Raw genomic sequence first — 13,346 nt, forward strand, 5'->3', positions numbered from 1 at the left:
CTATCTATCCTACCTGAAGTACCCATGTCCTTTTGTTTTCATAATCCTTATGAATGGCATTTGCGAACACCGACACCTCAAGAAAGTGCAAGCGTACGCGAAATACTTCTTTAAGGATCTTGTTTCGGAAAGGATCCGAAAAAGTGTGCGACACACTCTACGTCCCAAATCGGCCAAAACAGAAGAATCACGTCAAGCGGCCAGCAGTCACACAGCGACCAAACGTGTGGTTCTTTCTTGGATAGCCCAGGTTCACCCGCAGCCTTCACAAACCTCTACAGAACTACCAAGACCTGAGTGAGCAGAGCGTAGCTGTCCGATGTGCGAGGAGCTCAGCGGCGAGTACGGAGTTGGTCGCGATGTTGACCGCACCTGTTTACGGACAGTGTTCCAACGAACCTGTGTGTGGCGAAGAAGCGAAAGACGGTTTTGCAACATTATTAATCTCGTTGAGTTCAGACGCCAAGTGCGAAGAAGTGACTGGCATCTGCCACGGATTACGCTAACGTTCAGGCCATGTAATCCAAGTACCGCGCGTCCATGGACGTCGTGGTTCGCAGGATCCTCCACGGCAGTACATAGGCGGTGCTTTATGAGGTATATGCGTGCTCAATGGCACCTGCATGGGCCCCCTCAAGAGACGATCGGAGAAGAAGATCCGACTTCCGAGACGCCTACGCTTCAAAACTGCACTGACAGAGCACTTGAACCTGATAAGTCTTGACTCCCTGGTTAAACTAAATCAATACGCACCCAGCAAAGAAAAAGAGAAAGAAAAACGCGCCAGCGACATTAAGCGCTTTAAGGCTGGCGATAAACTTAACGTAACACTGCCCGAAATTCGCACAGACTGTGTTAGCGTCCTACTCTGACCCCTAACACCAGCCACAAACCCAGCCGTCGATTAATCAGCCGAATTACGTCACCCTATTTTCCACACCTAATACAAGGCCCAAGGGAGTTATACCATTTCAACGAACTGCCACATTGCATTAGCATCGTACACTCGCCATCAAAGGCCCTCGTTAACAGGCAGCAGGGGGGGGGCGGGGGGGGCGAAGTTTTCAGCTACCCGCCGCGTTTACGCAAAGGTCCTGAGCGACATTGTCCTCCAATCGCCTCATCCCCAGATCCTCCTGCGATGCTTTTGGACAGCCTGGTACTTCCAGCATTGTCATTTACGAGCCCTATCTGTATCATTATTATTGTACGTAACCCTACGCGTGATGTCCCTGAATTACCAGACGATATATGTTTCTGGAGACTCGCGACATGCCAATACGCCCTCGCAATAGCACTGCACTCCGTAGTTCGCGAAGCTTCAGATGTACTACAATCTATCACGTAAATTTCAGCTGTCCGATGCTACTTCATGATAAGCAGTGGCGACATCAAACGCATGTGACGTTGTCACGCAGGGAATCGCACATGACAGGCCTGCCTCCTGACAAGTTAGTTAGAGCAGTGAACAAAGAACGAGTGCCAACAGCTGTAACGGCATGCCCACCTACTTTTGTGCGTCCTGCGGCAGTCAAACCGAGGTGGCTCGCAGGCGGTAAGCCACAGATATCAGCGCTCTTCCTTCCACGTCAGAAGCACCAGCAGCGGCAGTAGTCCACTGCACCACGCACACGAGAGTTCAGTCGGCCCACCACTGGCCGTGGGCGCGCGCTCGGGTGGGCCGCCCCGATGCCAGCGGGCAGCCGTGGATACGAGTCAACAAGCACGGGGTTGCTACGGCAGCGGCTCGGCGCTGAAACGCGCCACCTTCGAACGCTGCAGTTTCACCGAGGGGAGGCCTGCAAGGCTACTGCGCATTTACCCTATCGGTAATGGCGCACACACTTGGGCATACGCTACCTGTTTCTGCTAGTTCTGTCCAGTGATGGGAAAGGAAGCGGCGCGTAAACTGCATCCCCTGCATACTCAGTGTGGCTCCGTTTCTCTTCACGGTGCATATACATAAGGCCACTTTACTGAAGCAACCTCAGAAGGAATGCTTGACGTGCCTTGGTCCGCCAGCAAGTATCGTTTCTTTCTTTCGCCCAATGCCTACAGAAAAGCAAACACGTCGAGCGACACCGCTTCATTCAAGGTGCCGCCACTTGCGCGAGAATGTAGGGTGCAATATCGTGAGCCGCTCTCATTATCAGTCACTAAGAACTACTTTGACGTCAACGCTGCGTCTCCTGATGATCACCCCTTCATTGTGGAAAAGGTGTTAACGTCGTGGAACAATCCACAGCGCGAGGACACGTGGCTGTCGGAAGTAGAGACTCGAATGTCTTCACAACCGTTCTAAATAATCATAGTGCCATATATTACAGCCACAATTAATCAACCAGTCCAAATGAAAATGTCGGATATGAAGAGAGAAAGATAAAGGGGGAAAGAAACCCAATGATAAGGGCACAGCAGTGGCCCTTTCGGATATCTGCCGACCAAATGCAAAGGTACGTGTTAAGCGCGACGCTTTAGAACTCTTATTTGGAAGTTTGAAACACGCGCCCATGTCTGTATTTAAGCAGCTAACTTTTTCACGGTTGCGTTTTCGTTCATAAGTGCACGTGATCTCTCAACACTGTGATCAACACGTGATCTCTCGCCGCCCTTTGAAACGGGTTTCTCCTTAATAAGACGATTATTGTTGAGAAGCCAGCTTTTCACAAAGCTAAACTGCAGCTATTTTTAGAACTGCGTGAGTGTTCGCCCACGCAGTATATCGACCGAAACATTGGCATAAGAAAAAACGCAACCGCTTTAGCTCTTGCTTATACTCGTACCTTCGTACCCTGATTTGCATCTGAAACGTAAATTCGTTTGCTAGGCCACAGTCGAAAAATAAAATGGAAACCATGGGAAATGACCGTGGAGACAACAGAGAGCTTTAAAAAAAAGAAGGGTCGGAGTTAGTGGGCGACATACCCCCTGCGTACAATAGAAATCAAGCCGAGTTGGGCTGGGTTGTGCGCACGCTGTTTAGAAAACAGGTAAAGATGACGATTTTTTTTCTTTATTTAAGAACCGTGTGCTTGGCAAGTCTTGTGATAAGACGATACCATCACTTTTCTACATGACCAATACGATCGTGTGGTGTTACTGAATAAGTAAATCACAAATCATATCGGTTTTGTCAAGAGATTTTGTTACATCCGCCTGCAGTCAACATCCTCAGGACTCTACAAGACTTCAACAGATATCATGAAAAGTAGGCTTAGCATTTTCAGGAGTATTGATAGAGGGCACAACACACAAAGGAAATCATTGCGGCAGGCGATCGGCGCTTTTCTAACACAATGTTTGCATCTGATGCCTGGTACAGTGAAAACAATGTTCCCGAGCCACAGGGATTCAGCCTCCACTGGAGGAAGTGCACATGTGTTCTCTAGTATATGTTGGTAAAAATATATAAATCGGAGAACACACTCTTTCTTTTGCTCTACGGAGACAATGACCACGGCGCTCAGGAACATTGCGATGTGAAACATTGTGATGTGTGGGACACGCGAATTAAGACATCGCAAACTATGTCAATAAAGTGTATATGGCCTCCTTAAAGGGCCCCTCACCAGGTCTGGCCATTTTGAGCTGACAAGCGCAGAGCTAGTTAGAATAGCAGCTTGGGCTTGTTGGCTTTCCATCCTGCTATTAACAGCGCAAAATGTAGACAAGAGACGAGACAAGAAGACACCACAAGCGCTGACTTTTTCTTGTCTCGTCTCTTGTCTACATTTTGCGCTCTAAACAGCAGAGCTAGTGACCCTGTATATGCTCCCGCAGCGAGCAGAGTTGCGCATACCTTTTCCGGCGCCATCTCGCATCGCTATTCGCCTAGCGCTATGACGTGGTACAAAAATGACGTCAAATGACGTTAAACTGCGCCGCTGCGAAGCCAACTTCACGGGCGCGGCGCCGACTCTTTTCTGTCAGTGCCACCGAAATTGCAATCAGCGCACCGTCGAGCGTGCGTTGCACTGATCGGCTCCGGGTTGCAGGTACGGTATTCGACAATATTAAGTTAATAACTTTGGTGAAGTGGTACGAAACACATCATTCTGACACTTGTATTCCAGTATGACGGGGTGCAGCGCACCAAACTGCACAAATCGCACGGAAGGTGGCAAAGCTTTTTACGTGGTGCCGTGCACACGGACGAGGCCTGCCAGCTCCGAAAGGGACAAGGATATGCGAGGTGCGTTCGCTTTGTTTACAAAGGTGGGTTCGGCTTGTTTACACTAAAGCAGCATTTATATCGAGTAACACTCCTGTACACGCTGAAATGCTCACGCCTGGCATGAAAGGTTGTTCACTTCTGCACTTTTTGGAGTATATGTGCAGAGCGACACAGACGTGGGACAAAGAATGAACGACACGTCTGTGTCGCGCTGCACATATCCGAAAGAATGTTAACTTACCAACTCACCCAATTCTCTGTGTAGCTTGTATGATTGTTCTGTCTATGCGGCTCTAGAACAGTGTATTCAGAACAGAGTAAATAATAGCAGATACAATTTGCCCGCTGCATCATGGCTTTTCTCTACTGTTCTTTCTTTTTTTGTCGGCGTTCTTATTTTTCATGTAAAGTCGATTAATGTACTCGTGTTCACTGTTTTGTAGTATGCGAAAACATCGTGAGCCCCCGCTGATGGGACAGCTGTGATAGCTTCAGCATTTACCGCCCGCAATACGTTGCTTTTTCGATCAGCCTTAATCGACGTGAGGAATGTGAAATTATATTTGTAGGTTTAATAAGCGCTGTATTATAGTAAATTAACCTAAGCATGCAGTATGAAGAGAAAGAAAAATGTGCTGTCATATTACAGTCTGCAATGTGTGAATAATTTGCAAGTTTCCAATCTTATGAGATAAGTGCAATAAAAATAGCCTGTTGTTACTCTGAATAACTTGTTGCATTTCCAGTGGCTTTGAATTCTGCCCCGAAGGTTCCAAGAACCAGCACTCATTCCCTGCTGTCACCAGCCATTGTTCACCCGATCCGTTGTACGAAATAAATTTGATCTAGAAGCTCGTGCACCTTGAATCTTTTTCCACTTGCAGATTTGCTGCTACGAAGCAGCTGTTAAGTTTGCGGTATAAATTGTAAAAATAAGCTTTCCATAAAATGTGCGCATGTGAACATTTGAAATGCGTTTAAATCTACGTGTCTGTACCGCATATATTGAAAACGTGCGGCAGCTGTGAATGACGGTTAGTGATGAATGATGGTCACAGTTAACGGTCACTGGCATAACTGCATTAACGATAGTTCTCTTGGCCACGATCATTATTCGTCTGGTTTCGGCATCCAGAATGTGCTCATATAATTATCCTCATGTAAACGAGTGAGCGAAGTTTTCTTTAAACACCCTTTAAAACATTTCTTGCCTTCCGGCCTCCGCGAGGAAACTTCATATGCATGCTGAAAAACATTGCACCGCTTTTTGTTGCAAGGTAATGCGCGTTTGCGCGCGAATTTTTTAGCTGCTCCAGCCACAGGCGTAGTCAAGATTTTATTTCGAGGGATCGAGGAGAGTCCTACTGCTATATGTACGTTCGTGTGTGTGTTTGTATATGCACGCGTTTACATACTATAAAGTTTGGGAGGTCAATCCCACCGCTGGTAACCAGTTGTAATGGTTTGGAGTCGGGCATGAAATAGATGGTAGCTGACCCATGCCTTCGTCCAACTTATCCACGCTGAGGACGTTGTTGAAGGGAAGGACTGCTTCTCATCGAGAACGAGCAATATGGGTTTAATTACAGTATCTACATAAAGACGTTACAGTTCATCAGTCTAGCATGACCGCGAGAGAAAGGACACTCAGCAGCCGCACAACAGCTGCTTATAGACACTCCGTCCTCCCTAGATGAGGGAAAAAACGGCGAATCCACGAACAATGCTTGGTCCGCCGACCGCGTTTAGTCATAGCGGCGCCGAGAGGGTGTTGACGCGGCACATCGTCGTCCCTACGAAACGAGTCACCGCGGCAGGTGGGGAAGGCTTCCATGGTCGCTTCGGGGAAGCTCGCCACGCTCGCAGCTGCGGCTGGCTGAGAAAACTTTGCATGTCGGCACCTCTGCAGGCCGTTCCGAACAATACAAACTAAAAATGTCGGGGGGTTCGCGCCCCTCCGGCTGCACCAATCGCTCGAGCATAGCCTGCATTAAATAGTGTTATCTTGCTCACCGCTTGCGAACAATTGCCGCGTGTAGCTCACGACCAGCAGAGAAAGCAAATGGAACACCGCGCTGCATTTGCCTCCTGCGAGCTCGAGGAGTTGCTTCACTGCACAGCTGGAACACAACGGCGGACCTACGCGCAACTCTGCTCCCTGCGGGAGCATATACAGGGACACTACGCAGAGCATACAATGCGCGCCAACGATCGTGTTTGCAAAGAATCACATCGCTACGCGCCGCGGAAAGGCCTGAAATTTCAATCTGAACGCCCTTTTCTTCTTCACTCGCGGGGAATCCCCCGGAGAGGGACGGCGAAGTAGACGCCTACGTAATCCTGTCCGCAGTGTGACGTTGCCCGTGGTGACACGTGACTTCGAGAATTAGTCAAGACATCTGTTATCTGTGCGATCTGTTGCTTGAATTAACGAATTGAAGTTTAGAAAAATAATTAAACATACCAACGGAATGTCTGCGTGTTTTTTGTTTTACTTCGCACCGAAGCAAGAGAGATGCATGTGCTTCCGCTTCGCTTGCTTGTTCCCACGGTCGTGCGGTCACGTGCGCAGGTGCCGAAACTATGCCATTTTCTACAGTATTCCAGCATTCTATCACGCTCTGCGATCCGCTCGTTCTGCCTCAATATTTGTGTAGCACTGACTTATACCGCTAGTCACGTTTCCTTGTGCACAGCGCGCAAAATCGAGCGCTGCGCGAACAGCTCGCGCGTGGCGCGGTCACCGAAAGTGCGTAGTGCAGGAAAAAGAAATAAGCAAGGAGAAAAAAAATGAAGGCGGGGCGAGTGGAGAGAGCGTCTTGCTTGGCAGTTGAGCCCGCCTGCTGAAACCATGGGTTCGCGGCACTGAAATATTTCTATCTCGGCTATTGATGAGCCGATTTGAAGAATGTTTGCGGCAGAACGCTCCCTAGAGGACACGTAACAACTTCCATAACCTAAATTTGCTATGGGGCCTGGTGAGGGGCTCTATAAAATGCTTCTTGGGTCTCGTATGCCAAAACCGCGATGCGATTATGAGGCGTTCTGGAGTTCTTTAACGTGCGCCTAAATCTAACTACACGAACGTCCTTTTTTATATATATATTTTTTTCATTTCACCCCCATTGAAATGCGACAGCCGTCAGCTGTAATGCTCGACAGTTCGCTACGCATGACGTTTCTCTTCATATGCTCCTTTCCGCCTGGACTATAATAAAACAAATTACAAATGACTAATATATATATATATATATATATATATATATATATATATATATATATATATATATATATATATATATAAAGTGTAACCGGACGATATTCCATCTGCAGCTTATCCGTACGCTTCATGTGCCTAGCTTTCTTGCGAAAATTGGGATATTGTTAATGTTTTCGCACACTTTCAGAGGACGGCGGCGGGTCAAGGAGCTGCATACCTGCAGTGATTTCTTTACAGCCCCCTTAACGAAACAGAACTTTTTTTTTTAATTTTCAAGTTGTGGCCCTAGCTTCCTACAGAGTGCGCCCCTGCGGCACTCGGAGCGGCGCGTGGCACAGCGTAACCGTGCTGACAAGTCGGCGGCAGTTATCGTTCCTTTCTCTTGCAAACCTGCCAACCTTGAAATGTAAAAAGAAAAAGAAAATATGCTATCATCGAAATGATTAAGTACTAACATTCGCCACTTTTCCTCAGCGAAGCTGCAAACAGTTCGTACTTCAAACTTTCCCTGTGACCTAAATAAGGCGACCACCACAAAAATAAAATTATAAGCCCGTAATTTTATACGTTTTCACTCGTCTATTATAGTGAAACGGTGAAAGCCTAATTCTTTATTGAACTAAAATAAAACGCTTGCTTCGCTGCAACTATGTACTAGAGAGTTTTAGAATAGGGGCCCCAAACAATTAGCGTCGAAGCCACTGCGCATGCGCGAAAAGCAAACTATGTTTGGGTTTTGCGTTGGGAAGGCTATTTCACCGATTTAGCGCGAGCCCAAATAGCGGGCCCCAAAAGCTTTGCGTCAGCAAACATGGCGGCACCCATCGAAGCGACGGCTCTAACCTAGCACCAAACTGGGGTTCGATTCGTGGTAACGAGGAGAAGTGACTGCGGTTATCGCTTTCTCTCATCTAACGTGTGTTATGAAGATTGATTCATTAGACGCCGCTGATTCCGATGATTGTGTTTTTTATGGCTCGTAGGCGTAACACGGCTAAGCGTGGCTGGTGAAGGCACGTAAAGTTGGTTTGCTCAAAACTAAGCGTAAATAATTGTTTGCTGCTAACAGAATAACCTCTAAGTTGTAACTAAACGCGAATACACGCGTCAAAATTACTATTCTTATCATAAGATTGTATATTTTATTTAATTATTTCTAATAGCTTTTCTTTGACGCTTTAGTGGCGCAGTCAGCGCAAGACGCTATCCGCAAACGTAAAACCCCATTCTAAAACTCTTCACTCCTGCGTGCCCCAACGCTAACAACCGCAAAGCTCTTAGGGGCCCCAAACTATTGGGGCCCCTATTCTAAAGCTTTCTACTGTCAAGTTTAACTTCATGTTGGCAGTGAAGTTTCACGAGTACAACGGGCTCAGCAGTGAAATAAACTGTACCACAGACTTTTGAAGAGTGAAATTCTCAGACTCCATACACTTCATCCATGTCTGTTGCACACCTCATAGCTTCCGCTGATGAAAAGACTTTGCAATAACAGCAGGCGCTAAGCAGGTATCAAGTACGACGCCATTTCGAGAAGGTCGCATGACGACGATTGTTTGCTTCTGCAATGGGCTGGCGGAGTAACACAATCCTACACGGCCTTGGTTGCCAACTACTGTTCTTTTTTTTTTTTGAGTTGTATCCTACTATACGGAAGAGTATATTGTTTATAAAAAAAAGACAAAAAACTTTAAGATTAACAAGAAATACAAAATCTGCCGACCTTGTTCTGTAGAGACGCTGTGAGAACTCGTTCTATATTCGCAGCAATAATTATCTGAATCACATAACAACAGAAATGTTCATACTTATTCGTGAAATATTCGTGCAACGGCGGCCAAAATTACACGCGTCGCGTTGTTGGTGGCATTGCTACCAGTTGGTGTAAATTCAGCGAGTCCGAAAAGTCGGGGTCTGAAAAAATCCTTCTGCTTTGCCCTAAATGGGGCAAAGCAGAAAAAAAGAAAGCGTAAAACGATTGCCATCGATACGATAGCCGTTGGCAACTTCTAGGAATCGAACATTTTATACCCCTGTCAAGCCGGCAAGTTAAGTGCACTTACGGGGAGTGCACTTCGGGACCTTGAGTCACACTTTAGGCAACGCGCTTCTTAACGGGAAAACAGAGTGCACTCGCAGTAAAAAAAAAAAAAAAAAAAAAATGGCGACAGACTAAGAGCGCGTTCTTAAAGATGTAAATTAACAAGAGAAAGCTGCTAAAAAGCGATTGTTTTAAGTAGAATTATATATAAAAACAAACTTCATCTATTTGTCTCAACAGAAAACGAAGATGTTTTTATTATAAGTGTGTTGCAAGTCAATGCTGGCCAAGACGAATGCCTAGCCAATCCAAAACAAAACGGCGGCGTGCGGCAGTTGATCCTGCTCATGAACCTGCTAGAACAGAATATGAGCGAGTATATATGAGCAAAGACGGCGAGTTCGATATTTAGCTACACTGCAAAATGCCACGCACACGGCTCAAAGCACGACTAGCGTGGTCAGCACGCTTTCACACCAAAATAAACACGAACTGAATGAACATGGCGGCGCCGCAGTGCCGCATCATTCTGGCGCCGTTAGTTGCGTACATGATAAATTCGTTTCTTTATTGTGCTGTTTCGCTTCTCGCTAAACACAAATTATATTGTTAAAAGCTGTTCAATAACTGAAATGAACTTTTGTGTCCTTTTTCTATGCATTACATTTTGCGTCGTTGAAAGCGTTGGTGGCGAGGCTAGGCACTCCTTCAAACCGTTGGCGGCGAGGCTACGCACTCGGCCAGCAAAGTGCGTTCCGTGAACGTACTCCGACTTGAGTGCACTCATCTGAGTACACTCCGCTGCGACGTTAAGATTTGGTAAAGTGCACTTAAAAACCGAGTGCACTCGCCGTAAGTGCACTTAACTTGCCCGCTTGACGGGGGTATTACGATACAATCGTAAAAGTTGGCAGGTACGCTGATGGCACAAGGCGTTGCCCATTTCTAATCCACGGCGTATCGCCGGCGCAGCTCCCTCGTGTATGTGTAAATTACAATGTCTATAATTACAATGTCTAATAATAATTACAATGTCTGTGTTGCGTTGTTGCGATTCGCGCCCCAACAGAACGGTGTCAGGAGATCCGCGGGTCAAAGCCGCCAGCGGGGGAAACTTACGACGAATGAAACCTGAGCAAGTCGGTAAGGATGGAGGATTGGCTGCGAAGAAGCCAGAAATCTTGCCGGTTCCGGGTGGTCTTCTGGGTCGTCCGTCACATTCCCTCTTTCACACGTTCGCTACTCACACGGCCGGCTAACACCGACCCTACACGATATTTTCGTTTAGCGCTCAAGTTCAAACGGCAGAGATCGCGAAATTAGGAGAAACCGGTGACTGGCTGAAGTTCGCGCTCTGCAGAACTGGTTAAGTGACCCAATTACTGGATTGGCTGGCTCGATCGTTTGTAGGACACTTTGTTCAAATAACACATTACGAAGTCACAGAGATTATATAGCCACAACTTCTCGCAAATCCTCGCGTTTTCAAACATACACCGGCTCCGAACGCGGAATTTTGGCAGCAAGCCAATGCTCACACTGCGGCATTTATTTCTGAATGTACAAGAGGCCTTATTTGTGATCTTTGAAAACTCCAACATCTTTTTGGCAACCCGAAACGCTCGCTGCACTTCGCTTTTCTTTCTCGACTGCATCGCTAACGCCGCACACGGAAGCGGAAGGACGGCGACGCTCTAAATTTCCCGCCTTTCTCTCAAAAGACTCCTGCCGGTGTAGGGCAAGACGGCGGCCGATACGGCCAAAGGTCGGTACTCCGAACCCATGTTGTTGACCTGAATGTCCATGACACATTTGCAGCGTAAGTGGCTCTACTATTCTTGCTTGGTCTCTGCGGTCTCTGCGCTGGATGCTTCGCTTCATCACGCGATTGGCTCGCAGCTGACCTCAGCGCCGCCATAGTGGGACACCAATCACGGCTTCCACAGCACTGGTCGAAATATAAGATAAGAGTTAAATGGATCGGATTAAGGTGTAGCTTTTCCCCGGCCGTGAAAGCATTTAGACATGGCGGCCTGTGATCAACGTCAGTGCGAACCATCAGGCAGCGCGCACTGCGAGTGGCATCGGCTCCTAGGACTTCCTGCTAGCGCCAGCAAGCTCAGCGCCTGACTCGGAATCAAACAGGAAAAAGGTTCAGTCGCCGAATATTGATTTTATTGCGATAGCAATACTATGGACTCTCCAGGCGAATTTTCGCCGTCGCCGACTCGTTCTGCATATAATCGAAGTGCGATAAGATTGTGCTCCCTGTGCCATATGGTGTGGGTTCAAGGAAAACCGCGCGAGGGTGAGCCGAGGAGGTTGGTTGCTTGACTTACGTTGACATCCCGCGCAACGAGTGTTGGAGGTCCCCTGTTCCAACACGCGCTAGGGGAGGAGAGCGGCGCCTCCTCCTAGATCGCGCCGCATCTAATCAGTGGCGGGTGCAAAATCAAAGGCAGAGTGGAGATGGCTGGTCAATTCATGTGCGCTGTCTTCCCGCGATTCTAGTGTTGGAGGTGTGTAATAAGTTTCAGAAGACGCGATGAAGCGAAAAAGCTCTGGGCCGTCCGGCAAGCCAAAGATGCCGCCCGAGTCCAAGGACTTCAAGCCACCACCTCAGGCCACCACCTCAGGCCACCACAACGAAAGTGCCGGACCATTCATTAATAAAGTTCCTTCTTTCTCTCTCCCGACAGGCGATGCAGCGATTTTGGCAGCAAATTAGTAGATAGCTATGCGAAGGATAGTAGCTTTATCGGCCGTAATAACACGTATACTTTCGCTTACTAACTAGATCAACAAGCATGTCACGTGCGCACGGGCAAACAAACACATGCCACTCGATGAGCGCCAACGCTCGCAGTCAAAACACTGGCGTGAGGAAGAGTGACGGCAGCAGCGAGTGAATTGACCTTCGTGTGGCCTTTAACTAAGCGGCAAGAACACAGTGCACACGAAGCTACCAGCCCTCGGCACACCTAAACTTTGTACTCATCGCAGACCGCTTTCACGATAGAGCCTTGAGCGGTCGCGCTCAAGGCTCGCCGCGCCATACACAGCCGCCGCCGTAGTAGAACGCCCCTCCCCCTGTGCCTTGCCGCGGTGGAAGACGGCGTGGTTCCTCCGCGCCTTCCTAGCTTGCGCGCGCGTGATCAGGCCACTATCCTCGGCTCACCCTCGCACACTTTCACTCGCACTTACAGCATACGGCGCGGCCACGGTGTTATCGCACAGACTTTATACGGAACATCGCGGCGACGCCGAAAATGAGCGTGCAGTGTCCATATAAGAGTTCACTCCCTGCTGCCGGGGCTATTCATCATGCCAGCAGGTTTGCCTGTGCGAGTGACACCATGCTTGTTAATTAGTGAGCAAATGTTTACACCACTTTATACGGCCAACAAAACAACAAACCTTACTTCATGTTGTCTAATTTCTTACCGCCATCATTATTTCTAACTTCTTTCGCTTGTATTTTTCTTTTTGCTTTATGAAATGGTGATCAGGAGGTCCGTTGTTTGACAACAGTGAGAAAGAGACTGAGAGATTGACATGAATCTGCCGCAACCTACACTTTTCCCTTCACCTAGTTGGGGCATTGCAAAACAATAAGGCTGGTTCGTAGACCACGCAGCAACGATCATTTCTGCAAAATATTCACACGGCAAGTATGATTGCACAGGTCTTGCCAACGGCACAGGTCTTGACAGCAGCGCATAAGTAGCAGCACCAATGCAAACATAAGGATTCCACTGAAACACATAGCCCACACGCATGTAAATACACCATGCAGCAAGAAAAAGAGGGAGGAAAAAGAGGTGCGCCTCGTGATGTAAATGCACTGTAGGCTGTCGGCTTCGATATTGGAGAAAGCAGGGAAAGAACATCGCTTGAGGACATTGGCTGAG

This window comes from Dermacentor andersoni, chromosome 11 (assembly GCF_023375885.2).
Source record: "Dermacentor andersoni chromosome 11, qqDerAnde1_hic_scaffold, whole genome shotgun sequence".
NCBI lineage: Eukaryota > Metazoa > Arthropoda > Arachnida > Ixodida > Ixodidae > Dermacentor > Dermacentor andersoni.